Below are 25,188 nucleotides of genomic sequence, written 5' to 3'. Positions count from 1 at the left end.
CTAAATATGTGACATAAAACCATGAAACCCCTACAAGAAAACAGGCAGTAATCTCTTTGGCCTTGCAATATTTTTCTAAAGATATCTCCTAAGGCAAGGGAAACAAAAAACAAAAATAAACTATTGGAACTATATCAAAATAAAAATTTTTGTGCACAGTGAAAGAAACCATCAACAAAATGAAAAGACAGACCTGAATGGGAGAAGGTATTTGCAAATGATATATCTGATAAGGGGGTAATATCCACAACACATAAATAACTTCTACAACTCAACACAAAAAAACACAAGTAATCCAATTAAAAATGGGCAGAGGACCTGAAACCACAGCACTGATTACATCAAAAAAACACAAGAGACAAACCCAAAATCTTTATATAGCTAAAACTTTCTTCATTGACAGTATGGTATTCTGTTGTCTCATTGTTGTAGACTGATTACTTCCCTCTTGATGGACTTTGGGTTTTTTGTTGTTGTTGTTGTTTGTTTTAAAGTAATCTCTACACCCAACTTGGGGCTTGAACCCACAACCCCGAGATCAAGAGTCCCACACGCCACCAACTGAGCCAGCCAGGCGCCCCTGGCTTCCATAAAAGTAGAACTGCCATATTCATTAAAGGATCTGTGATTTGGGTAGGGTAATAGACACTGCCAAATCTGCCTCCACAGAGGTTAACTCTCATTGGGCATGTATGAGGAACACTTGGTTTCAACATATTCCTATCAACACTTGTCTTTTTGTCTTTTTTTCCTCAGTCTGAAAGGTGAAACAGTAGTTGGCTGTTTTAGCTTGTACTGTTCCTGTGAGTGAACCTGACCATCATTCCATGTCTATTTCCTTTTCTGTACACTGTTTACTTAAATCCTGTGCCCATTTTTCTATTGGATTGTAGCCCTTTTTCTTATTGATTTGCAGTTCATTATACATTAAGGAAATTAATCTTTTTGCCTTAAGAGAAATTATAAGTAATTTTTACTTGTCATTTGTTCTATGGCTTTATTTTTGGCATTTCTTCACATGCACACATTTTTCTCTATTCATGTAGTCAAACTGATCCATATTTTATTTTATAGTTTCTAGATTCTGCATCACATACAGAAATGTCTTCCCCACTCTGAGATTAGCAAAGAATTCTCCCTTGTTTATTTCTTACACATTCATGACTTTTTCACATTTAAATCTTTGCTTGATCTGGAATTTATTTACTCAAATGTATGAGTTAGAGATCTATCTTAATTAATTTTTCCACTTCTCTCAAAACCATTTGTGGAATAATCAAACTGAAGGGGATCCCAGAGCTCATCTAGACAAGCCTCTCATTAATAGCTGGGGAAACGGAGGTTCAGAAAGAAAAAATGACTTGCCTAAAGTTCTTGCATCTAGGGGGTCCTAACTCCTGGCCCAGAGCTCTTTCTCCCACACCACTCCCCCCTTTCGGGAGCCCTAGCGACACTGCAAATCTCCCAGGGGCGTGTGTGGTGTAATAGATGGCATCTAGGACAAACATGCCGCCCGGAGTCTCTATTCACTAGCTCAGAGACCTTGGACATCTCCCTTCACCTCTCTGGACTCCAATTTCTTCCTCAGCAGTGTGGGGATAACAGTAACACCCTGCTGATCAGGGGGCTGTTGTGAGGACTGAATGAGATGGCGTGTGTAGGGTCTGATAAGTTATGTGCAATGTAAGAGGCACACAATTAATAAGTCATTAGTATGGCCTGTTTTCACTGGGTGTCTTACCAGTAAAACTGTCTTTTTGACATTTTCATTCAACTTCTTTGTTTTTACTATGTTTAATGGTGCACAGAAGGCCAAAAACTTACACTTCCTTCTTTTGTTCTTTATGGTGCTGAAGGTGGTGAAGTGAATGTTAGTTCCACACAAGTGGTGGCTCTGGCTAGCATGTATACTGATATATGAATATTTGATGAATGAGTAAATAATAGAAGATGTTCTAGATTCCAAGGCAGAAGGAGCAAAGGGTGTGCAACCCTGCAACAGAACAGTGGCCAAAGGTCTGGCTCAATCTCTGTGCCATAGGGTGACTGACTCTGACTCTCTGACTCTCTCTCTCTCTCCAACACCCCCATCTTCCTTTCTGCCCATCTGAATATAACAAAGGTTGAAATATGCTCCCTACGTCTCTTTCAGTCATGACATTTCTCTCTCTCTCTCCCTCCCTCCCTCCCTTCTCTTTTTCTTTCTTCATTCATTCATTCATTCATTCATTCATTGTTTACTGACCACCTTCTATATGCCAGGCACTGTGTCAGGTATGGGATATATTTTGGAGAATAAAAAGACATTTACAATTTGATAAGAGAAAAAGACATTGAACAGGTCAATGATTTATCATCACAGATAGTGATAAGTGCATTGAAAGAAGAGAACAGGGTTCTCTGTGTGTGGATGTTTAGTTAAGGGTTATATGGTCAGCGAAGGCCTCCTTAAGCAGGTGACCTTGTGCTGAGGTCTACAGCAAAGCTGGACAGAGTGTGACCCAGGCAGAGAAAACAATCTGCGTCTACAGCCATCCAATATCTCCTCATCTCAGCTCCAGCCCTACGAGGTGCTCAAAAGTGATGCTGCTCCTCCACTCGTCCTCGTTTTCAGATTTGGGAGCCTTCTTGGGGTCTGGTCACTTGTAAGGCATCTGACTCCGAATGCTTAGGATGGAAGGGAAGGCTCTCGTACTCAGCTTCCCAGGCCCAGACCCTTGGTGGCCTGGGGTCAGGGGCTCTTGCAGGTGCTTGCTCTGGGCACTGTCAAGCTCCCCACAGGAAACTGCCTTCTCCCTTTAGTTTTTAACACTGTCCCAGCCCTGTAAACGGAAGAGGCCCTGGGCTCTGCCAAGAGCTACATGGTCTGTTCCAAGTCCACAGCTATTCGTCCTCATTGCTCAGGCAGATTCCAGTACAACTCCAAATTGTTTTCCAAATATACCAGAAAGGTCATTTCCTGTTTTTTTTTTTTTTTTCTTTTTTAAAAAGTATTTGCAAAGACCATACAAAAAGAAAGCAGACCCTTTTGCAAAGGGCACAGAATGAGACTTGGTCCCATGGGAGAGGCCCCCTCAGAGGTGGGGAAAATGCTCTGGAAGGCTTCTCTGAGGGAAGAAAGGGCTGTGGAAACCTGATGGAAATACCAGGGCCTACTCAGCTGGCATTTCTCAGACTCAGAGGGAAGCAGCTTTTCCCTGTGACAGGCAGCCAGGACCAGAGGGGCAGTGAAGCAAGCAGGAAAGTCAGGGCCCCAAAGTAAGTACAATCCCAGAACCTGAGAAGGGGCAGGCAGCTCAATCTAACCATGTGAGGCCTGCACTAAGGGGGCGGGCCGGCACCAAGCTCTATCTAGGTGCCTTAGGGGCACACCCAGAGGGGAGTCACTAGAGAGGAGTCTCCTGCCAGGGCAATGCCTGATGCCCACTCAAACAGCAGCCTCCAGTGAGGTTTCATTTGGAGGCAGTTAGGCAGAGGCTTGGCCTCTGCACCCAGAGGGCAGAACCATGTAGCCCCAGAAGCAGGTGGTAGAGACACAGGCTTTGGGAGGCCACTCAGTGAGGAGGAAAGGACAGGCGGGGTGCTGAGTCATACAAAGTCCTCACTGACCTCCTGGTTGCTAGTCCCCATGGACTTTTCTCAGATCACCGTCTTCCAGGGGTGTCCCCTAACCTCTCGGGCCATGCCGCAACCTCTTCCACACAGGTGCCTCCTTTGTCAGGGACTTTTATGTTACAGGCCCCCCAGGACGAGAATCAGGATCTGGCTTGGTCCTCCTCTCTCTCCGTTGGGTCCCTGGAAGTTCTTGACCCTTTCCCTTAAGAGTGTGTGTTGACAGGGGCGCCTGGGTGGCTTAGTCACTGGTTAAGTGTCCGACTTTGGCTCAGGTCATGATCTCAGAGTTTGTGAGTTCGAGCCCCGTGTCAGGCTCTGTGCTGACAGCTCAGAGCCTGGAGCCTGCTTCCAGTTCTGTGTCTCCTCCTCGCTCTCCCTCCCGCTCACACTCTGCCTCCCTCTTAAAAATAAACAAACATAAAAAAAATTAAAAATGGGAGTTCCTAGGTGGCTCAGTTGGGTAAGCATCCAGCTCTTAACCTCAGCTCAGGCCTTCCTCTCGGGGTTGTGAGTTCGAGCCCTGCGTGGGGCTCTGCACTGGGCATAAGCCTACTTTAAAAAAAAAAAAAAAAAAAAATCTTTCCACTGGGGCACCTGGGTGGCTCAGTTGGCTAAGCGTCTGACTTCGGCTCAGGTCATGATCTCACTGTCCGTGGGTTCGAGCCCCGCGTCGGGCTCTGTGCTGACGGCTCAGAGCCTGGAGCCTGTTTCAGATTCTGTGTCTCCCTCTCTCTGACCCTCCCCCGTTCATGCTCTGTCTCTCTCTGTCTCAAAAATAAATAAACGTTAAAAAAAAAGAAAAATTAAAAAAAAAAAAGTGTGTGTTGATGACTCCCTATATAGCCAGAGGCCACTCTCCAGAGTTCTAGAGTTGCCAGTCTGCCTACTTAGCATGTCCCTTGGACATCCCACTCCATTTCAAACCTCACATGTGAAGCCACAAGCCTGCCCCATCTAGCCTTCCCCAGCTCAGTGAAGACACCATCTGTCCACGCTGCTCAAGCTGGAGACCTGAAGGCATCCTGGATTCCTCCTCGGCTTCCACTCATGTATAATCTGTCACCAGGTCCCATCATTTCTACTTGGGAAACTCAGCCTGGATCTGCCTTCCTCCCCTCTGCACGGTCACCACCTGGTCTCCATCTTTCCTCACCTGTACCCCTGGTGGAGTGTCCTCATTGCATCAATGCTCTGCCCTTGGCCCATGGTCTATTTTCTACACAAACAACTGGGGTGATGTTTGCAAATCAGACGTTGGGTCATTCCCCTGCTTCTTTCAACCTCTGATGCTTTTCCATTTCACATCTGGGAAAATCTAAACTCATGCCACCAGTCCCTAAAGTCCTGCGTTGATCTTGCCCTGCCCTCCCCTGTGACCTTTCTTCCCATTTCCACTGTCTTTTGACTCATTTACTCTTCAATTCTGCAAAGCAACTAAGTTCTTCCTGAATTCAGGGCCTTCATGAGACTGTTCTCTCTGCTTGGAATATTCTCTGTTATTCTGCTCTTTACAGAGGCTTGTACATGGATTCCTGGCTCTGTCTTTTCACATTTTCCTGCTCTAGGACCCTGACCAGAGGGCCCTGCAGGGCACGAGGCTTTCAGAGCCTCTGTGGCTCGCTACTGCCGCATGTCGTGAAGGCACGGCTGAGCCACCGGGAGTCTTGTGTAGTGTGGTGGACACGGCAAGGGCTGGGGAGTCACCAGCTTCTGCCCCTATACCTGGGCAACTCACCTGACCAATAGATTCCTCTTCTGGAAGATGGGGCTATAACAATTGCCTTGAAAGGTGGTTGTGAGGAATGATCAGAGCCAGCGCTTACACAGTCCTTAGTGCATGCCAGGCTGTGCGCTAAGCACCTTACAGGCATTATGTCATTTAATTTTATAACAGCTCTGTGAAGTGGAAAGTGTTTTTAATCCTATTCTACAGAAGAGAGAGCTGAGATGCAGAGAGGTTAAGAAGCTTCCCCAAAGTTGTATACTCACTGAGTGTGGGGTAGAATTGAGCCTGTGCTATTAGGCTACAAAACACAGAAATGACAGCACCTGCCTGGCATATAGTAAGCATCTGTTAAATGCTGTCCGTTCCCTTTTCTCCCATCAGTCTCCAACCTCACAGTAAGCATTCCTGAGGGAAAGGCAAGAAAGCAATGAAGTCCCACGAAAATATTCTACAGTGCTGGCTGAAACATATACCCACATGCACTTTTCCCACACTTGAGAAAAGTTCTATTTAGAATTTTCAGGGGCGCCTGGGTGGCTCAGACAGTTAAGTGTCCGACTTCAGCTCAGGTCATGATCTCATGGTTCATGAGCTCAAGCCCCACATCAGACTCTCTGTTGTCAGCACAGAGCCTGCTTTGGATACTTTGTGCCCCAGGCTCTCTACCCTTCCCCGACTTGTGCTCTGTCTCTAAAAAATAAACATTAAAAAAAAACTTTTCATTTGGAAAAAATCTTCAGAATTTTTTCAATGGTATTAGGCTGATTCTCTGAATTCTGCAGAGAGCTGGGGCTGGGGATTGAGACAGTGATATAAACTCTTCAATCCATGAACATCTGTGTTTCTATGGAGGTCTCTGGAAAGAGGCAGAACAGTCCAGCTGGATTACCGCTTGGGGACCAGGAAGGCTGGGTCTCTCCGGACCTCCTGCTGTTTACACACTATCTAAACTTGGTGAGGGCTTAGCTAAAATGGTTCCCAGAGACTGGCAGTCCCCGTCAGACCATGCAGGGAGGGCAGTAAGGGAAAGTGTAATCACTTCCAAGCAGGCCGGCCAAAGGTCCAGAGGCTGAGCACTAGCTCTGCTAGGTACCTCTGGGCAAGGTTCTTCCCCCTCAGACAGTGGGTGTCTCAAATGTGCAATGAAGGAGTAAGCTGGGATCCTTGTGGTGGTCTTGAAACACATCTGCAAATGCTTTGATGCTCCTCCCATCGAGAGGGGAGTCTAATTTGCATCCCTTGAATGATCTGGCCTTAGTGACTTACTCCTAACTAATGGGATGCAATAGAAGCGATGCTGTGGGACTCCCAAGACGACGTTAGGAAAGGAGACACAGCCTCCAGCTAGCTCTCTCTTGGGCCACTTGTCTTTGGAGTTCTGAGCTGCATGTAGGGAATTTGAGGCTCCACACTTTGAGGCAGCCCAAACCAACCCAATGAAATGCCCACATGGAGAGATCCTGGGAGGGCATGGAGAGAGATGCAGCCAGCAGCCGCTGGCTATGGCAGCCTCTAGCTATTCCAGCACCATCTGACTGCAAGTGCATGAGATCCAAGCCACAAGAGCCCAGCCAAGCTGTCCCCACATTTCTGACCCACAGAAACCATGAGAGATGATAATAAATTATTACTGTTATTTTGAACCACTAAGTACTGGGGCTGCAGTGTTATTCAGCAGCGGACAGCCAGAGTGGTCTCTAACAGGTTACTGCCATGCCAGCTCTCTGGAAGTCTATATGAAAGCACTCCCTAAATCTACTGTGGAGAATGAAAAGCGGCAAGATGTGATTTCTATACTATTAATTTATCCATCCATTCATTCAACAAAATTTTACTCATCACTCATTGTGCACCAGGCTTGGGACCAGATGCCATGGATACAAGAACAGTAAGACATCACTATGCCCTTGAGGGAAGTTCATGGTCTGGGTGGGGAGATGAACTCACGCATGGTCTAGATGGGGTGACCAGTGTGAGGGGCATACACCAGGGTTACCAGGATCACCAGGAGAATGGTTTCAAGCCATGCCCCTTGCCTCCCACAGGGATTCTAGTAACACTAGGCAGGAGGATGTGGCCTGTCTCTACCACTGACGAGAGGGTGTCAGAGCCCCCACAGGTAAGGAGAGAGAAAAGAGTTTAGAGACCACTTCTGTATATAAACCTTTAAAAACTTTAAGAATCTTTAAAGAGCTTGGAAGGTAAGAGCTGTAATAAAAAGACATATAAGGCAGAGCAGGGGCTCAGGAAGCCGGTCGTTTATAGGCACTGATTTTAAGGAAGTTACTCCACCCTTCCTTCCTATTTATCACTCACTGGGCACTGAGGGTTCAGCAGCGAACAAAACAGACCCTCTGCCCTCATGACGCTGACATTCTAGTGGAGTGACTCACACTAACACACAAACAGAATAAATGTCAGGTGGTGAAAGTACTAAGGAGAGAACTAAAGCGGGGCAAGAGGTGTGGGGTTTTCTACAGAGTGACAGGGAGCCTTGGATGCACAGACACCGGTGCACAGACCCAAAGGAAGGGAGGGAGGCAAATACCTGGGGAAGCTGTGTCAGGCAGAGGGAGGAGTTGCAGGAGGCGGGGCTTGCCTGGTATCCAGAAAGATGACCAGGAGGCCACAGGGCTGGGGGACGGGGACTGGTGGGGAAAGAAGACTGAATGTGGCTGGTACCCTCTGGGGTCTGAGAGGATAAGGGTGCCTCTGAATTTTGCTCTGATTTTGATGTGACCCTCTCACAGGTGTTTCCAATTGGATACTCTAATGCTTCCCTTCCATGCCTATTTTCAGGGCCTTCTCCCTAGTGTGGGGTGAGTGGAGCCTCGGGGCAGTGAAGGGCACTACTCATCACACAACACTCACAGACATACTGTAGGCCCGAATGCAGTGCCAGCAAGGCCTGGGTCCTCTGGTCTTAAGCTGAAGGGGAAACAAAGTTCTTGTTCCATTCTTCCTGCCTCTGGATAGAAGTAGAGATCAGAATCCACAAAACACAACATAGGTAAATACTAATTAAAGAGCCTCCCTTGGAACCTGGAAAGGCAACGTGCTTACAACTCAGGGACTGTTCTTGAGGAGAGCACATAGATTCACCTGTGCCTTCGGCCCACGGCAACAGTTTGCCCAAGATTCCCAGTCTCTGGGCTCAGTACTGCAGCCCTCCACTCCCTACATCCAGACACTGAGTCTTCACGGGACGGCCAGCCCCCTGAAGTGTCCTGTGTAACTCCTAGTGGCTCAGGACAGACACCCTTCAGCCAGAGCATCCTCTTCCCTGACCCAGCAGAAAAGATAAGAGCTCCCCGTTTTGCCATGCTGCGAGTGTTGACATATTTGTTCACTATCTGCCTTCCCAATTGGCTCCACGAGGATAGGTACCCCGACTTTGTTTGCCAATGTATCCCCAGCACACAGCATGGTTCCTGACATACGGAAGAGGCTCAATAAATACCATCGTGCGAATGAATTAGTAAACAAACAAAATAAAAACTTAAGAACCTCCATACTCTCAAGCCAGTGATTAAGATAACAATCTGAGCCCTGGCTCCTGACCAAATAAATAACAGTGACAGTGATAAAATGAAAATGGCTACCATTTATGGGGAATATATACTGTGCATCAGGCATGGTGACAGGTGCTTTCCATACACCGTCTTAGTTACTTCACAGTAGCCTAGTATAATTAGATCCCTCTTAGACATAATAGCACGTGCTGGAGCCTGGATTCTCACCCAGGACTGGCTGGCTCTGGGGCCTCAAAGGCAGCGCCTCTCTGGCTCAGGGAAGCAGAGGATGAGAGAGAACCTGAGGAAAAGGTGAGGTTAAAGGGGCTGAAGCGGCAGGAGTGGACTGCCAGGGAAAGGAAAGGGAGGCTCTCCTTTGTCTTCATTTACACTCGTCTCTACCCAGTCGCCTGACCTACTCCAGTTCTACTCTCGCCCTGACAATCACAGAACGTTCCTTCATTCCTTTAGTTCTTCATTCAACACTTACTACACGCACACTCCTTCCAGCAATGGAGTCGGAAGTATCTGAGAGGGACTGCATTGTTTAACCCTCACAATGGAGACACCATGGCTCAGAGAGGTGGCACAAGTCACCCAAGGTCCTCCAACCAGGACTTGAATCTGTATTTCTTCATTCCCAATTCAGTGCCTGTTCTTTTTTTTTTAATTTTTAAATGTTTATTTATTTATTGAGAGAGAGGGAGACAGAGTGAGGGCGGGAGAGGGGCAGAGAGAAAGGGAGACACAGAATCCAAAGCAGGCTCCAGGCTCCGAGCTGTCGGCACAGAGCCTGATGTGGGGCTCGAACTCACAAACCTTGAGATCATGACCTGAGCTGGAGTTGGACACTAAACCGACTGAGCCACCCAGGTGCCCCGGTGCACATTCTTGAGGCTGGTGCACTCTGGGGACGGCTTTGTCTTGAGGTGGACAGTACTGCATCTGTGTCGTCCCCCTCAGAGAACTGTTCTATCATCAAACCCCATGTGCCTCCGGCTTCTCTCAACACAAATGGCTCTCTCCACCTGGTGACACAAGGCCATACACTGTAATAATGGGCACAAGGAGCTTTTGGAGAGTAGATTCACCGAGCACCTACCACCGCACCTGCTGCATAATGCCTAATAAATGGTCTCTAAAAGAGAGAAAGAATGAATGAATCCAGAGAGAGGTACAGTGGATCTGCTACCATGAAACAGCTCAAGAGAGCACGCAGTTGGATGTCCTCAAAGGGCCTGACAGGATACTGTACGTGCTGTCTCCTGAATTTTACAGTGACAGGCACCCACATGAGCAGCCTTCACACCGACAACCACAGTAAAGCCGAGAGAGAAGCCACACCAGGGATTCAGATGACAGAAGAAAGATCCTGTGCTGAATTGCCGCTGGTTCTGACGCCAGTGGAGAGATGTGGCCCCACGAAGCCAAGTTTTACAGTCACTTACCCAGAGGAGCCTATTTGACAGGCGATGTTGACAAGTGGAAATGATTCAGAAAATACTTGTCTCTTGCCTATGTCAACCCCAAATTCAGGCATATCAAAGACACACTTATAGCTTCTTAGCCAATAAAGTCATTTATAAAATATGTTAGAGTCAAATTTCGTTTGTCTAGTGATCCCTCAGGGAACAACTCACTCCAGATCACCAAGATTCCCACACGGTTAATCTTGTAAGTATCAAAACCTCAACTGGAGACAGAAAGTAGATTAGTGGTTGCCTAGGACTGGGGAGGGGTGGGGAGTTGGGAAGGTGATGAGTAATGAAAATGTTCTAAAACTGATTATGGGGACAGATGCACAACTCTAAATACACTAAAGACCAATGAATTGTATACTTTAAATGGGTGAATTGTATGGTATGTGAATTATATCTCAATAAAGCTGTAAAAAAACCCCTTTATCTGAATTATAATGGATAGAAATTCTTCTCATGTATTGCATTAATGCATTAATATATTACCAGCCTTTTCTTTTTTGAGAGAGCGTGAGCAGGGGAGGGGCAGAGAGAGAGGGAGACACAGAATCGGAAGCAGGCTCCAGGCTCTGAGCTGTCAGCACAGAGCCCCATGCGGGGTTCAAACTCATGAACCGTGAGATCATGACCTGAGCCGAAGTCAGACACTCAACCGACTGAGCCACCCAGGCGTCGCTATTACCAACCTTTTCTTAATGATTTAAGACCACAGCTGTGTATCTGGTATAACATAGCAATGCTATCAGTATCACAATATACAGGGCAGCTTGCCCTACACTAAACACCCCTGTTTACTTTAGCTTTTCTATCAATGCCCTTTACTTTTACCATGAAGCTTGGTGGTTAAGCTCATGTGCATGGGTCATGTATCACTTACTGGCTTATTGGCTCTGTGATCTCTGGTGAGTTACTAGATCTCTCTGCGCCTCCATTTCTCCATTTGTAAAACAGCAGTACCAGCCTCACTGAAGGAGTGTGTGCGTTAAAGAAAATGATGTAGATAAAGCATTTAGTGCTCTTCCCGGCAATCAGGAGCCAAACTGAATTCCAGCCCTCAGCACTATTCTCACCACTGTCAGTAGAGTTGCCTACAGAACCCTTTCTGAGTTATGGACTCAGAAGCCAGAAACCCCACCCCCTACGAGTGTTCAGCACACCTGGTGTGTTCAATGAGATGAAACCAGGGATGGGGTGCAATTTCATTACTGGACTGTGGGACATCCCATGGGAAGGCTCTCAGCTTCAGTGACACTAAGTAATTTGTCCCAGTTCACCCTCAAACAGAAAAACGTAGAAGCCTGGTAAGGTCACTCAAGATCCTGGCATCTGTGAGGCTGGTGCTCAGGGGGACACAGTGGCCTACAACACGTTAGGCTTTCTCTAGACAAATGGTTCTTAAAATTCAGAGGTCTCAGATCACATTTGAGAACCTGAGGAAAGCTATGGACACTTGGCCCAGAAAAGTGTGTGTGTGTACACACACACACACACACACACACACACACACACACACTGTACCTATGAATACAGGGGAATTCTGAATCCCAGAAGCTAACCATAAACCCCTGGTTAAAAACCCCAGCTCTAGACTTCCTATAACCCCAGCGTCCTCAAGGTTTAGTGGCTCTGGAACAGAGAGGTCTTTTGCAGGCTTGCCCTCCTAAATGGGCCTCGGCCAGATAAACAGTCCTGGGGGCTGACCGGCTGCCACATCTTAGTCACTGCAAACAGCTGCATCCAGGGGGTTCCCAGGGGCACTGAGTCAGAACAGGACACAAGCCCAGTAGCTTGGGAAGCTACTGCAGGGCAAGGCCCTGAAGCCTTGCTGATAAGCAGTTGGGGACTTCCAGCCCCAGGGCAGCTTCCAGACAGACTAGACTCTCACTCTGCCAACAGAGAAGAGGACTCGTGGGTGCTGGAGGCAGGGTAGGCCATGAGACAGAATTTAAAGGAGGTGGAACTCCCCCAAGCTCCTGGGACTACTAGGCCTTGGACAGAGAAATGAAGGTGGGAGATTCTGTTCTAACTGTAGGGAGGCGGAGCCGAGAGAGGGGTAGACATGTTGTAGGGAGGGGAGGGAGCTGAGCCACGGATGAAAGGCTGTTAAAAATGACTAACCGATGCCAGAACTGTTAAAGTATGAACACCGACCCAAAGTGGCCACACTTCCAAGTAGGCCATTCATGTTTCATGAACTGCAATTTTCTTCCGACTGGAAGGGACCTGCACCATCTCTCCTCATCAGACCACTGGGCTGTGCTGGTTTCTCCAGGCTGGGCTTTGCTTGCTTTTGCTCCTCTATCACAGTATTAAAATCCCCATAATGTACTTTGGTCCTGATGAAAATAGCTTTGCACAACAAACAAGAAAGTTGGCATCATGCCCAAATTTGCTGATAGCCCCTGTGTATAATTCCATCAGCTTAAATAGATGGCTGAAGAAACCCATTCTCTTTGAAGCCACTAGAAGTAAATTGTCTTTCTGATGCTATAAAGAAATGATCTGTAAAATTGCAGTGTGATATCGTATAACTTCTGCAAAGGGCCAACCTTTGGCCATACCTTTCTTCATGGGACCAAAATTCCTTTCTAATTTCACTTGGAACCTATTTCTTTTATTTGTTTGAACAGAAGTAAAGGTATTTAGATAAACACTTGGGATGCTGTAGTAGTGGTATGAGCAATGTGACTACCCACCTGTTTTAGTTTCTTTTTCCTACTTGCATCTCTTCGGATTTTCCACTGTTGACTAATCAGTGTGGAAATTCTAAGGGACAAGAAAAACAAGAATTAGAGCCAGACATACTCTAGGGCTGTAAACTAAAACAATCTTTTGGGAAGACTAGTTAAGCATATCTAGTAACATATTCAATGTGCACACCCTTTGGGTCAAATATATAGGAATTTACAGCAAAGGTATGTTCCCATAAGTAAAAGGATGATCAGTAAAACATATTGTGCAATAGCAAAGGAAAGAAGAAACAAGTTAAATATTTGCTAATAGGAAAAAGAGTTAAATTATGATGTACTAATACCATACTAGATGGCTGCTACAAAGAATGAGAAAGATTTCACTGTACTGACATGGAAAAAAGGGCACGCTCTGTTGTTAAAAAGGAGTGTGACACTGTACAGGTCATAATTTTTAATATAAAGTATGAACATGATTGTTTATGTCTAGGAAAAAGTACAGCATTTGTACACATACACAGTTTTGTTTTGTTTTGTTTTGTATCTACATAGAAAAAGGCCATCAGCAAACTGAACAGTGGTTCTCTCTCTGGGACTCAGAGACTAGGAGAAAGGAAGTGAAAGACTTCTACATTTTACATGAATGACTCCTATTTTGGTTGAAAACTTTTAAAGGGACGCACACAACTTTCATAATCGTTATACATGCGGTCTATCTAGAATTCTAAAATATCAAGAGTGAGGACAAAAGATGTTTCCAGACAAAGACTGAGCAAGTTTGCCATTCAGACTCCAAGAACATTCTCCAACAGAAAGGAAACCAAGCACAGAAAGTAAGTGGGGTTTTAGAGTCAACAGTGAGCAAAACTAGTAAGTACAGTATATTGGTAAATTGAAAACACTGATTAAGTGAAAACTAAGTAGGAAGATAAACACAAATCTGACAATATCACACATTTGACAGTAAGAGTGTCAAGGATGGAAGAGATCACAACTAAAACTTCGCATGGTCCTTATTCAGGACAAATACTGGAATTGACCCAATATATCTATGTTGCATACTGAAAAATTCTAAGGTAAAATGACAAAATATTGAAATAGAACACTTAAGTTTCACACTTAAGTTTAAGTCTAATTATCCAAAAACGTTAATCCTTCCCAAATTACTACATGGTCTTAATTAAGTTTCAATAAGAATACAAATAGTTTTTCTTTGAAAGTGAAATGGGTAAAATTAAAGTTCATATGGAATACTAAACACCCCAAAATTTAGCCAAGAAACAGAAAAGAAAATTATTTTTAAAAATATATAAATAGGGGATTTATCTTAGGAGATAATAAAAATTTACTTTATAAAGACATAATAAAAAGACATGGTTAGAAGAACAAATAGGTCTGTGAACTAACAGAGCAAGTTCAGAAAAGGATACAAGAAAGGAACTTATTTATCACAAAGATGGAATTTCAGTGCAAAACAGAAAAGATGGTTTATTTAATAAATGGTGCTGGCAGACCTAGAATAAAGCCTGATCCCTACCTCTTTGCTATGTATAAACATAATTCCAAAGGGATTAAAGGTTCAGGATTAAATAATTAAAACCCTAAAAGTATTGGAAGAACATTTAGGAAAATATTTATATAACTCTGAGGTGGGGATATTATTCTTTTTAAAAAAAAAAATTTTTTTTTAATGTTTATTTATTTTTGAGACAGAGAGAGACAGAGCATGAATGGGGGAGGGTCAGAAAGAGAGGGAGACACAGAATCTGAAACAGGCTCCAGGCTCTGAGCAGTCAGCACAGAGCCGATGCGGGGCTCGAACTCACAGACCGCGAGATCGTGACCTGAGCCTAAGTTGGACGCTTAATCGACTGAGCCACCCAGGCGCCCCGGTGGGGATATTACTCTTAACCAAGGCAAGAAATCTAGACACAATGAAGCAACAAATAGAAAAATTTAATAAACAAATAATAGATTAGGAAAAATATTTGTAATACATTGCAAAAATTCATTTGCAAGAATACTTAACACATAAAGAGCTCCTGTAACTTGTTGAGAAAAAAGCAACTAATTCATAAGGAAAAAGGGTGAAGGAAATTCACAGAGGAAAATAAAATGGCCAATTAACATGAAACAATGTTCAATCTCACAAGTAGTAAAGAAAATACAAAGCAAGCACCTATAAAGACACCATTTTCTGCCATCAGCTTGGTCAAAGAATGAAACCATAAAGAGAGAGGAAGGGATAGAGGGAGGAGGAGGATGGAGAGTGGGAGGAAGAGACAGAGGATAGGAGGGAGAAAGGGAAAGAATACCTAATATTAAAGATTTAGGGAAATGAAAGTACTCGCACATTTATGGGAAGAATGCAAGTTACTAGAATTCTTTATAAAGTAGGATGGTATTCTCTATTAAGATGTCAAATACACAGACCCCTTGACCCAGCAATATTATTTTTGAAAATGCAACCTATAGAAATGAAAGCACCAGTATGGTCAGTGGTATTATAATAGTGTTGTATGGCGACAGATGGTGGCTACACTTGCAGTGAGCACAGCATACATAGCCTACAGACTCGGCAAATCACTGTGTTGTACACCTGAAACTAATGTAACATTGTGTGTCAACTCGACTTCAATAAGTAAAAGCACAAGTAAAAAAGGATGTATGTATATATTTAATGCAACAATATTTTTAGAGAAAACAAAACATAACAACTTGAATATCTATCAAAGGACAAATGGCTGAATACATTGTGGTACCTATAGGTCTATAGCCCTAAAGCTATTTAAAACTTAAAAAAAAATTTTTTTTTTAGTGTTTTATTATTTATTTTTGAGACACACACACACACACACACACACACACACACAGAGTATGAGTGGGGGAGGGGCAGAGAGAGAGGGAGACAGGATCCGAAGCAGGCTCCAAGGCTCTCAGCTGTCAGCAAAGGGCCTGATGCGGGGCTTGAACTCACAAGCTGTGAGATCATGACCGGAGCCAAAGTCAGGTGCCCAACCAACTGAGCCATCCAGGCGCCCCTTAAAACTTTTAAAAAATGTTTATTTATTTTGAGAGAGAGAAAGAAAGCACGAGTGGGGAGAGGGGCAGAGAGAGAGGAAGAGAGAATCCCAAGCAGGTTCCGTGCTGTCAGTGCAGAGCCCATTGTGGGACTTGATTCCATGAACCGGAGATCATGACCTATGCTGAAACCAAGAGTTGGATGCTTAACCGATTGAGCCACCCAGGCGCCCCACCCTGAAGCTATTTAAAAGGGTGAATTCGATTTATACCTACCCAGGATGTATTATTTAGTGGGAAAAAGAAAGTGCAGAATAAACATATGATCCCATTTCTGACAAAACAAATAACCACACACCTACACAAACACTGCATCCACTTCAATAGGAGCTTGGAGAAAGGTATGGAAGTATATATACCAAACTGATTTCAGAAGGAAGGAAATGGGAAGAAGGGGGAAAGGAGACATTATAACTTTTTCTTTATAACATCTTCAAATTGTTTAGTTACAATGAACATATGCATTACTACTTTAGGGAAAATTAATGAAAATAAAAACAAAAAGAAGCATATGAGAGCAGAGAAAAACTCCGATAAGCTATGTTACACATTACCTGTTTATCTTTACATGGGATAGTTAACTGTATTTACTTTCTTTTTTGGTCAAAACAGAACATTTTAATGGCTGGAAGACAAATTTTTTTTAAAAAGCTTCATGGAGGTAAAAAAGGGTACTTCATTTCCTAAACATTTATGTTTTTTATTCAAGAAGGGGAAAAATATGGGTGCCTGGGTGGCTCAGTTGGTTAAGCATCCGACTCTTGGTGTCAGCTCAGGTCATGATCTCACAGTTTGTGGGTTAGAGTCCCACATCAGGCTCTGTGCTGATGGTGCAGAGCCTGATTGGGATTCTCTGTCTCCCTCTCTCTCTGCCCCTCCCCCATGCATTCTCTCTCTCTCTCTCTCTCTCTCTCTCTCTCTCTCTCTCTCTCCCTTTCTCTCAAAATAAATAAATAAACTTTTAAAAAAATAGGAAGGGGAAAAAATATTACTTAGAAAAAAAGGAATTTCCCCCTTTTAAAATCCAAAAGAAAGACTAAAGCTTTGGCTTGAAACTGCCCGGGGGCACCTGGGTGACTCAGTCGGTTGAGTGTCCAACTTCAGCTCAGGTCATGATCTTCTCACAGTTCATGAGTTCAAGCCCCACATCCGGCTCTGCACTGACAAAGTGAAGCTTGCTTTGATCCTCTGTCTCCCTCCCTCTCTGCCCCTCCCCTGCTTGCACTCTCTCTCTCTCTCTCTCTCTCTCCCTCAAAAATAAACATTTTTTAAAAAAAGAAAGAAAGAAAGAAACTGCCCAGGTCAGGTGGTGTGTGGGCTGGTTCTGTGCTGCTGACTATTCCATGGCTCAGTGCCCTTGACTGCTGTCCTCCCCCTGAGCCAATTAAATCCACTCCTGGGAGTGTACTGGCTGCTGGGAACCAAAGCCCTTCAAATGCTGCATCTCTGCTCACAGGCTCTCCTGGGCTTCAAGCAGATGCTTTGGCTTCTGTATCAAATGGGTTCGGGAATCCAGAGAAACAAAATGGCTTGTTCTGCAAACCATTCTGATGGAAGGAGAAAGGAGAGGAAATGGTTTATCCCAGTGAATGAAATAAAAGGGAACACTCCTGAAGGACAGCTACTATACTGGATCTGCTATTTCAGAGTTAGGTGCAAGGTACACTCTGGCCTTCCCCAGTGAAATGCTTTGCTTTTAACTTGTGTTCTTTTATTTCATTGAAATAATAATGACACCTCACATTTCTATAGCACTTCATATTTTACAAAGCACTTTAAGATGCCTTATCTTAATTTCATCTTCACAATGACCCAGGTATCAGATCAGTATCATTCTTACTTACAGGTGAAAATGACCCAGAGATGTTAAGAATCTTTTTTTTTTTTTAATTTATTTATTTTGAGAGGAAGAGAAAGCATGAGCAGGGGGAGGGGGCAGAGAGAGAGAGAGAGAGAGAGAGAGAGAGAGAGAGAGAGAGTCCCAAGCAGGCTCCACACTGTCAGTATAGAGCCCATCGTGGGGCTCGATCCCACAAACTGTGATACCATGACCTGAGCTGAAACCAAGAGTCAGACGCTTAACCAACTGAGCCACCCAGGTGTCCCAAGCCAAGTTAAGAATCTTTGTGAGTCACATGGAAGGTTGGTAACAAAGCTGCAATACAAACTCAGGTCTCCAAACCCCAAGTCCAGTAGGACTCCAGTAGGGAGCTCAGGTATGAAATCACAGGGAGAAAGGCAGGCAAGCCAATAAATAAAGGAAGGCTCTTGGGAATAACAGCTCTCCTTGCCTTTTAGGAAAAGAATTATAGTTCAGGAGTAATATTCTATGCCATCTCAGAGAGAAACTTTCTCATATACTGGAATACAGCTGCTGACTATGAGAAGGAAATCCCATGCTCCTGTGTCTGCCTACCCACATCCTACCCAACCTTCAATGCTGCCAGGCCTCTAAAAGCCCAGGGCACAGGAGATGTATCTCTTTCATCTCTATGCCCTCAGGGCCCAGCCCTGAGTCTGGCACAGACTAAAAGCCTCTAAGTTTCTACCTCTAGTGGTTTCAAATCCATCTACTACCTCTTCTATCTCCCCACCCTTACCTTCTGGTCCTACCCAACGCCAATCCTCTTTCTCCACGACTACTGCGACTGCCCCTCAAGCCATTCTCCACACAGCAAACACCACCCACAAAAGCTTACATCATCAGGCCCCTGCCTAACTCTCTGAACCCTAACCTCTGCCCCCTTCTCAGTTCTCTTCCCCTCTATGCTTCAGCCACACTGGCTTCCCTTCAGTCTCTCCAACATCCCACATGCTCTCCTGCCTCGGGCCCTTGCACACATGTACCTTTCCCTATCTGGATTCTTTCCCGCAACACCCTTCCTCCCCACCTCCTGCCTTAGCTCTTGGCCTAACGGACACCTCATCTCAGCACTGGCTCTTCAAGCAAGCCTGCCCTGACGGCACCCCTGTTTATTCATTTCATAACACCACTACACGTCCTTGTAAGTTTCATGTGAAGAAGGACCATGCCTGTTCCATGAAACACTGTCCACCTATCACCTTGCCCAGTGCCTGGAAAATAATTAGGTGCTCAATAAATACTAACTAGGTGAACACAGGAAAAGAGTATTGAAGTGAACTGAAGGCTCGACTCAAATGCCACTGCACCTCCTCTTTCTCAGGCTTTCCATGGCACTGTCCCTCTCTGGGGGTGCACAATGACACGTGTTAGAGTTATTGGAGTCTTTTTTTTCCTATCAGACTGCAAGCTGCTTAGAGGTCTCATTTACCTTGGCATTCCCCATAGCGCCTTGTGTAACGCCTGACACACAGAGGGTTCTGAACAGGGGACGAATTCTTGCACACACACGGGCAAGTACAAGGGAAGGCTACAGTCTTCAACCACAGACAATGGTTTCTCCTACCCAGGGGAACGCAGCACATGGCATGAACACCTTTGAGATACGCAGAGACTTTGCCCAGAAAATGACAAGTGAAACCTGAAAAGCAGTGGTAGTGTGTGGGTGAGTGGATGGGGGGTGAGGACAGGACAAGTGTGTACTGTTAAAGGGGAGTTTTTTACACTGGCAGAAACTTTCTGGTGCCAAACTGGAATGTGGATAAGAGACCTAACAAAGCTCATACCCTTTGACCTGGCCAAGCCTTATTAAAAAATCAAAGATGTGAAACCACTGGGTGAGGATTTAAGTGTTTTTCTGTACTGTCTAGCTTTCCTTCCATGAACATGTTCTAATTTCATAGTCTGAAAAAGGAAATGCTCTACAATAAATGTTATAAAAACAAACCAGCAAGATCCAGTGGTGATCTTAGACTGCAAAATCACCTGTCCTTATGTCTCCTTAAACTTGGGATTACAGATTTAGGATCCTCCAAGGCAGGGGCCCCTGCAGTTTGTGAGGAAGAGTTCCTGTCTTTCATCTGAAGCCTTGGACAGGAAGGTTCCAGGAGTGAAAGCTTCAGCAGCACGCAGCTCTCATTTCTCCCTAAAGCTGGCAAAGCTCTGGGGGTTATCAACCAGCTGGAGATCGGGACCCCTATCTGCCAGATGCTGGTCCACTCCAACTGTTCATCTGTCTGTCTTCTGTGACGCTCTGAGAACTTCACAAGCCACAGGCTATCTCTCCTCCGGGCCCTGTTCCTCCACCCTCATGCTTGGTCCTAGGTCTGCCTCAGTGTAATTTACTGAATGGCAGAGACCACACCTATAAAGTACTAAACATAATGACTGACCTAAGTCCCTGGGACATAATAAGAACGCATCAGCTAACAATACCTTCATTTCTTTAGTGACCTGAAGGTCCATTATTCATTTCGGAAAAGCCAAGTTGAAGAGTAGTAATTTCTTGGAAGATTAAAGAGACGTCTTCTAAATAAAGTTAGGAAACGCTGGCTTCCTCTAATAAGACAGATGCATTTTAATCTGCAATTTAGAATCACTCAGCATCAGAGCTGACGGCAGCTTCCAAAGGAACCACTCTTTGAAGAAGCAGTGCACAAAGTTTTCATAAAGCATTTCTGAAAGATTTCCAGGAGGTAGTGAGCTCAGCCTTGGGTCATGATTAATGACTTGTTTCCAAGAACTTTAGATTTTCCACGTCTGTCTCCACTTAGGAATCACTTCTGGCCCCTTGTGAAAACACTCAGCAGAGTTAATTGGGTGAACTCAGCTTCTTGTCACACTCAGAAAGTAACACCTGCCACCAGCTTCTTTCTTAAGTGGCTGGGCCAGCATCCTCTGGTCCCAGGAGAACAGCACCTGACTGGGTGATAGGAAACAGTGCTAAGGCTTTGTTGAAAGAGCCAGGATGGGCTTCAACACTGATAAGTTCAGAGACGACCTCACATCCCTCATACAAATGCCATCCAATGACTCAGGGGGCCAGGGCCTGTGTACCTTGGCTAACATTCTGTTTCTGGAAACCATAAAGTAGCTAATCCCACGCATATTTGTGCCAACTAAGTAGGCTATGAGCTTTGTCCTGTTTCATCCCCATGGTACCCCTGGAGGTAGGTATAACTGTGATCCCCCCCCACTTCACAGAAGAGAAGCAGGCTCTATGAGGTAATCTAAGATGTCTCCACTAGGAGGTGGGGAGTACTTGCTCCCCTCCCCAACTTCTCACTGAACCCTAGATAGTCTGAAGTGACAAGGACTGCAGATACCAACCAGCCCAGAGGTTGAAAATACAAATGCCCACAGGGGACAAGGGGCAGGCAGGAGACTAGAGATGGTGACAGGCAAGCAAATAACACAGATGGTAAGCAACTGGGGAGCACACCTGCTAAAGGCATTAAAATTCAAACAAAAATAAAAACCTAAACCAGGTACTTTCCTTCCAGAAATATCACCTCCTCACCACCATCTTAGGAGGAAGGACCAGCTTTTAAATCAGCCAAAGTCTGGAGATCTTGGAGAGCTGGGTAGAGGCAGAGGCCCACTGCCATGGTGGTTCCATGGCAGCAACGGTGCACTTCCAAGGGTTGAGCTGCTGGAGGAGACTGAAACTCTCAGATACTCCAAGGGGCTTTGAGAACTCTCCTGGTAACCATGGTCTTAATTCAAGCGACTGTTTGTTTTTGAGAGAGAGAGAGCACGTGAGTAGGGGAGAGAGGCAGAGGGACAGAGAATCTTAAGCAGGCTCCATCCATGCTCAGCGCGACCCCCATGCAGGGCTTGATCACAAGACCCTGGAATCATGATCTGAGCTGAAATCAAGAGTCAGATGCCCAACAGACTGAGCCACGCAGGCGCCCCTCAAGCAGTTTTTAAATACTGCATCTTCTTGAGGGTTAGAGTCTCTAATAGGCTTAAAGATAAAAATCCCTTAAATTGACAATACCTGGAACCCTAGAAACTCAAAATTCAAGATTTGACATCTTCTGCTTTTCTTTGCGCTTTGGCTCTGGCCATCCTTTCCCGCAGCAGGAGAGGCCGTGTCTCGGTAAGATGAAGGTAGAAGGGCAGCAGAGAGATTTTTCCTTCCTTTTCTCCCTCTCTTGTGCCAAGCCAGGGACTAGGATGGTGGTCTCTACATTAAAATCGAGTATGCTGTGTCTCCTCTGGAACTGTGTGCCAGGCTTTCTACCTGGTAATGGGGTTATGGTAACGTCCGAGACAGACTCACGAGAGAGGGCACATGGTCCAGAGGAGACACGGTGAATGGAAGCTATGCCAGTAATTGGGAGCACAGTTCAGGTGAACACGAGGAAGGAGTTCAGGATAATATGGAACATACAATGGAGATCGGGGAGTAATGACACTGACCACCTCGGGTTTTGCAAAAGGGTGAGCATAACATGGGGTTGAGCACTTACGAGACGCTCGTGAGTGTTAATTCTTGTTTCTCCTCCCTCCCTATTGTGTGTGTGCCACTGAGACTTTCTTCATCGCACCTTACAAAACTATAAAAACTCAGAAGTAACTGTTTACTGTGTTATGTCCTCTTTTAATTGTCCTCACAGGTGCCTGTTTTTAGCCACTCTGGGATACTGAAAACCACGGGCACTTTGCTCCTCAAGCCCTAAGGATTCTCCTCAAAAGCAAGAAAGATATGGATGGTTCACGTCAAGCTGAATTCTGAAATATAGCGACCATCTAGTTTTGTCCCTTTATTTAGGAACAAAAGAGGAAACTGGGGCCCAGAAAGTGTAGAACGCTTGCTCAGGGCCACAAAGTTTCACTGGGTGGCCCTTTGTTTCTTAAAGCCAAAGTCTTTCCCCTTTCACTTTCCCAACTGCTTCTACCTGCTGGCAGGGGAGGTGGGTTGCTCGCAGCTGCTGCAAGCCACGTACCTCAAACTAGCGCAGAAGCCTCAGCTCCGGCGCCCGCTGGTGAGCCTCCTCCCTTCCCCTCTGTACAGAGTGGCTCACCCATTTTTTGTTTTTGTTTTTTAATGTTTATTTTTTTGAGAGAGAGAGAGAGAGAGAGAGAGAGAGAGAGAGCGCAAGAGGGGGAGGGGCAGAGAGGGAGACACAGAATCAGGAACAGGCTCCAGGCTCTGAGCTGTCAGCATAGAACCCGATGAGGGGCTCGAACTTGTGAACTGCGAGCTCATGACCTGACCTGAAGTCAGACGCTTAATTGACTGAGCCACCTCGGCGCCCCTCGCCCGGTTTAAAATCCTAAAAACAAACCCCAACAAATAAAACGCCCAAGTGCTTACTTACACTTGTTCTGTTTATTTTCTAGTCATCAACTAGATCAAATTTTAAAAAGGAAGCAATAAAAATACCACGAAGCTAAAGTTTTCCGACGCTTCTTTCCATCCTGGAGTCTATGAAGCTACTGCGGCATTAGGTGTATGTGATACACTAACTTCATGAAACCTAATCATCTAGCTTACATTTAGGATACCAATCTTATATTTGTGAGGAAAGGACTACGGGGAATTTTCACTTGCAGGGACATTTCCCTCTGGAATGTGTAAAACTGGTTGTACCACCTTCTTAATCAGAGAAAAAAAACGAAAGGCTTTTACTAACACCGATGCCTAAGGGAACACTTATTTCTTTACCTATCTTTAGGGCAAGAAGCTGCTTTTAAAGCTGTAGCCAATCTGTCAGCCTTCCTGGGGTAAAAAAGTCAAACAGCGTTTGAATGGAGCCCATCTGTGAAGCTTGAGTTCAGACTCTAGCCTCAGGCAGTTTCAGACAAAGTCATAATTTTCAGAACAATAATATATCATAATATAAAAATAGACACTTTGTGGCCAACAGGCTATAAAGCCAGCGGAGCTCTCCAGAGGGCTCTGCCTCCAAGCTCTGCTTTCCCTTGGGGTGGGAGCGGCAGAGAATAAAGTTCTACTCACAAGAGCGAAGAGTTTCTCCAAAGTCCAGGGCTCTTCAGTCACAAGTGAGGGGAGGATTTAAGAAACCAGGATTCAAAATGCTTCCCTTCTGAGGGTTAGCAAGATTAGCAGACCAGGCCGGCAGAGCAGTCTGGATTCTTTCTTGCTCGCTCTCTCTCTCCCTCCCTCTTTCAGAGTCTCTAAATGAAATGCACTTCGAGGGTTTTAGTGGGTGTTTCCCACGTCTCTGGCCAAGTAAGTCCCCATTTGTTGTAACCCAATGCTCAGCCTGATGATGTCAACCACTCAGCTGCCTTGCTTGGTTTCCACCTCTCCGTCCATGGGGGAGATCCATTTCCTCTGGACAATGAGCCAGGGGGTGGGGTGGGGAGCGGGGGCTGTAACTGCATCCCAGGCCGTCACACTTGCCTAACATCCTTCCTTCAATTTTAAACAGTGCAGCCTTAGTGACAAAAGGCTTCCTATCCAGTCACTGGGCCAGGGCTCCTGGCCTAAGTCCCTTTGCCTCATAGTCACTGATGACCGAAGGTGATCTGGTTTGCTTTGCTGTGTTTTAATTCACTTTGGTGTGTAATATGCTTCCTAGGGTGGAGATCCCCACTCGACCCCACCCCCATTTCCTCCTGCTCAATTTTCTCAGTTGTTTAATTTCTCCTCCCAAGTTTTCTGGGTGCATGCTGGGCACAGTGCATGTTTGTCCCTCACTTAGGGGAGAGGACATGTGCCCAAGTGTGAGGTTCAGAAGGCGCACCGGTCTGCTGCCTGGAGAACTGGCTTCTGGTCTCAATCACACTCCTAACTGAATGGCCTCAAGTCACCTCTCTTCCTGCACCTCAGTTTCCCCATCAATGAAGATGGCTTTGGGGCCTCCCACTTTTGAAGGTCAGTGACTGAGGAGCTTATCAACAATTGCAACATAAAGAATTTTACTGCAAGCCGGCTGACGACATGCTTAAGGGAGGGGAGAAGCCTTGACAGGTCAGAGGCTGATGCCCGAGATGCCAGGCTCAGCCTGGCTCCTTTAGCCTCCTTTGTGGTGCAGCTGAACTGTTTCTCTGGGAGGAAACACCAAAGAATTCACTGAACAAGGCCTGGGGGACATGGGAAGAGGCAGCATAAACTACTGGATAAGATAAAGAAGTATGAGAACTGTCCTTGGGGATTAACGTGGAACAGCAGGGGTTAGGAGAGAGAGTAGCAATCACTTGCATTTGCAGAGCTCTTGAAGGGGAAGACACACGAAAGCCCTGTACT

At 45.4% G+C, this 25,188-nt stretch overlaps 1 protein-coding gene across 5 annotated transcripts in view; it reads right to left on the bottom strand.

Annotated features, from left to right (window-relative positions):
- The window catches only part of PKIG (cAMP-dependent protein kinase inhibitor gamma), a 97,362-nt gene that overhangs the window by 8,976 nt on the left and 63,198 nt on the right, over positions 1-25,188 (bottom strand). For 3 of the 5 annotated variants that reach the window (XM_060618744.3, XM_060618709.3, XM_060618735.3), the window contains exon 2: positions 13,028-13,097. The gene's annotated coding sequence lies outside the window, so the exon portion shown is untranslated. Of the gene's footprint in view, positions 1-13,027; positions 13,098-20,399; positions 20,887-23,934; positions 24,122-25,188 lie in introns of those variants that run through there. The other 2 variants (XM_060618726.3, XM_060618717.3) reach the window with 2 other exon arrangements.

The sequence above is a fragment of the Panthera onca genome, chromosome A3 (assembly GCF_046562875.1).
Source record: "Panthera onca isolate mPanOnc1 chromosome A3, mPanOnc1 haplotype 2, whole genome shotgun sequence".
NCBI lineage: Eukaryota > Metazoa > Chordata > Mammalia > Carnivora > Felidae > Panthera > Panthera onca.
This window is presented reverse-complemented; position numbering and strand designations above follow the sequence as displayed.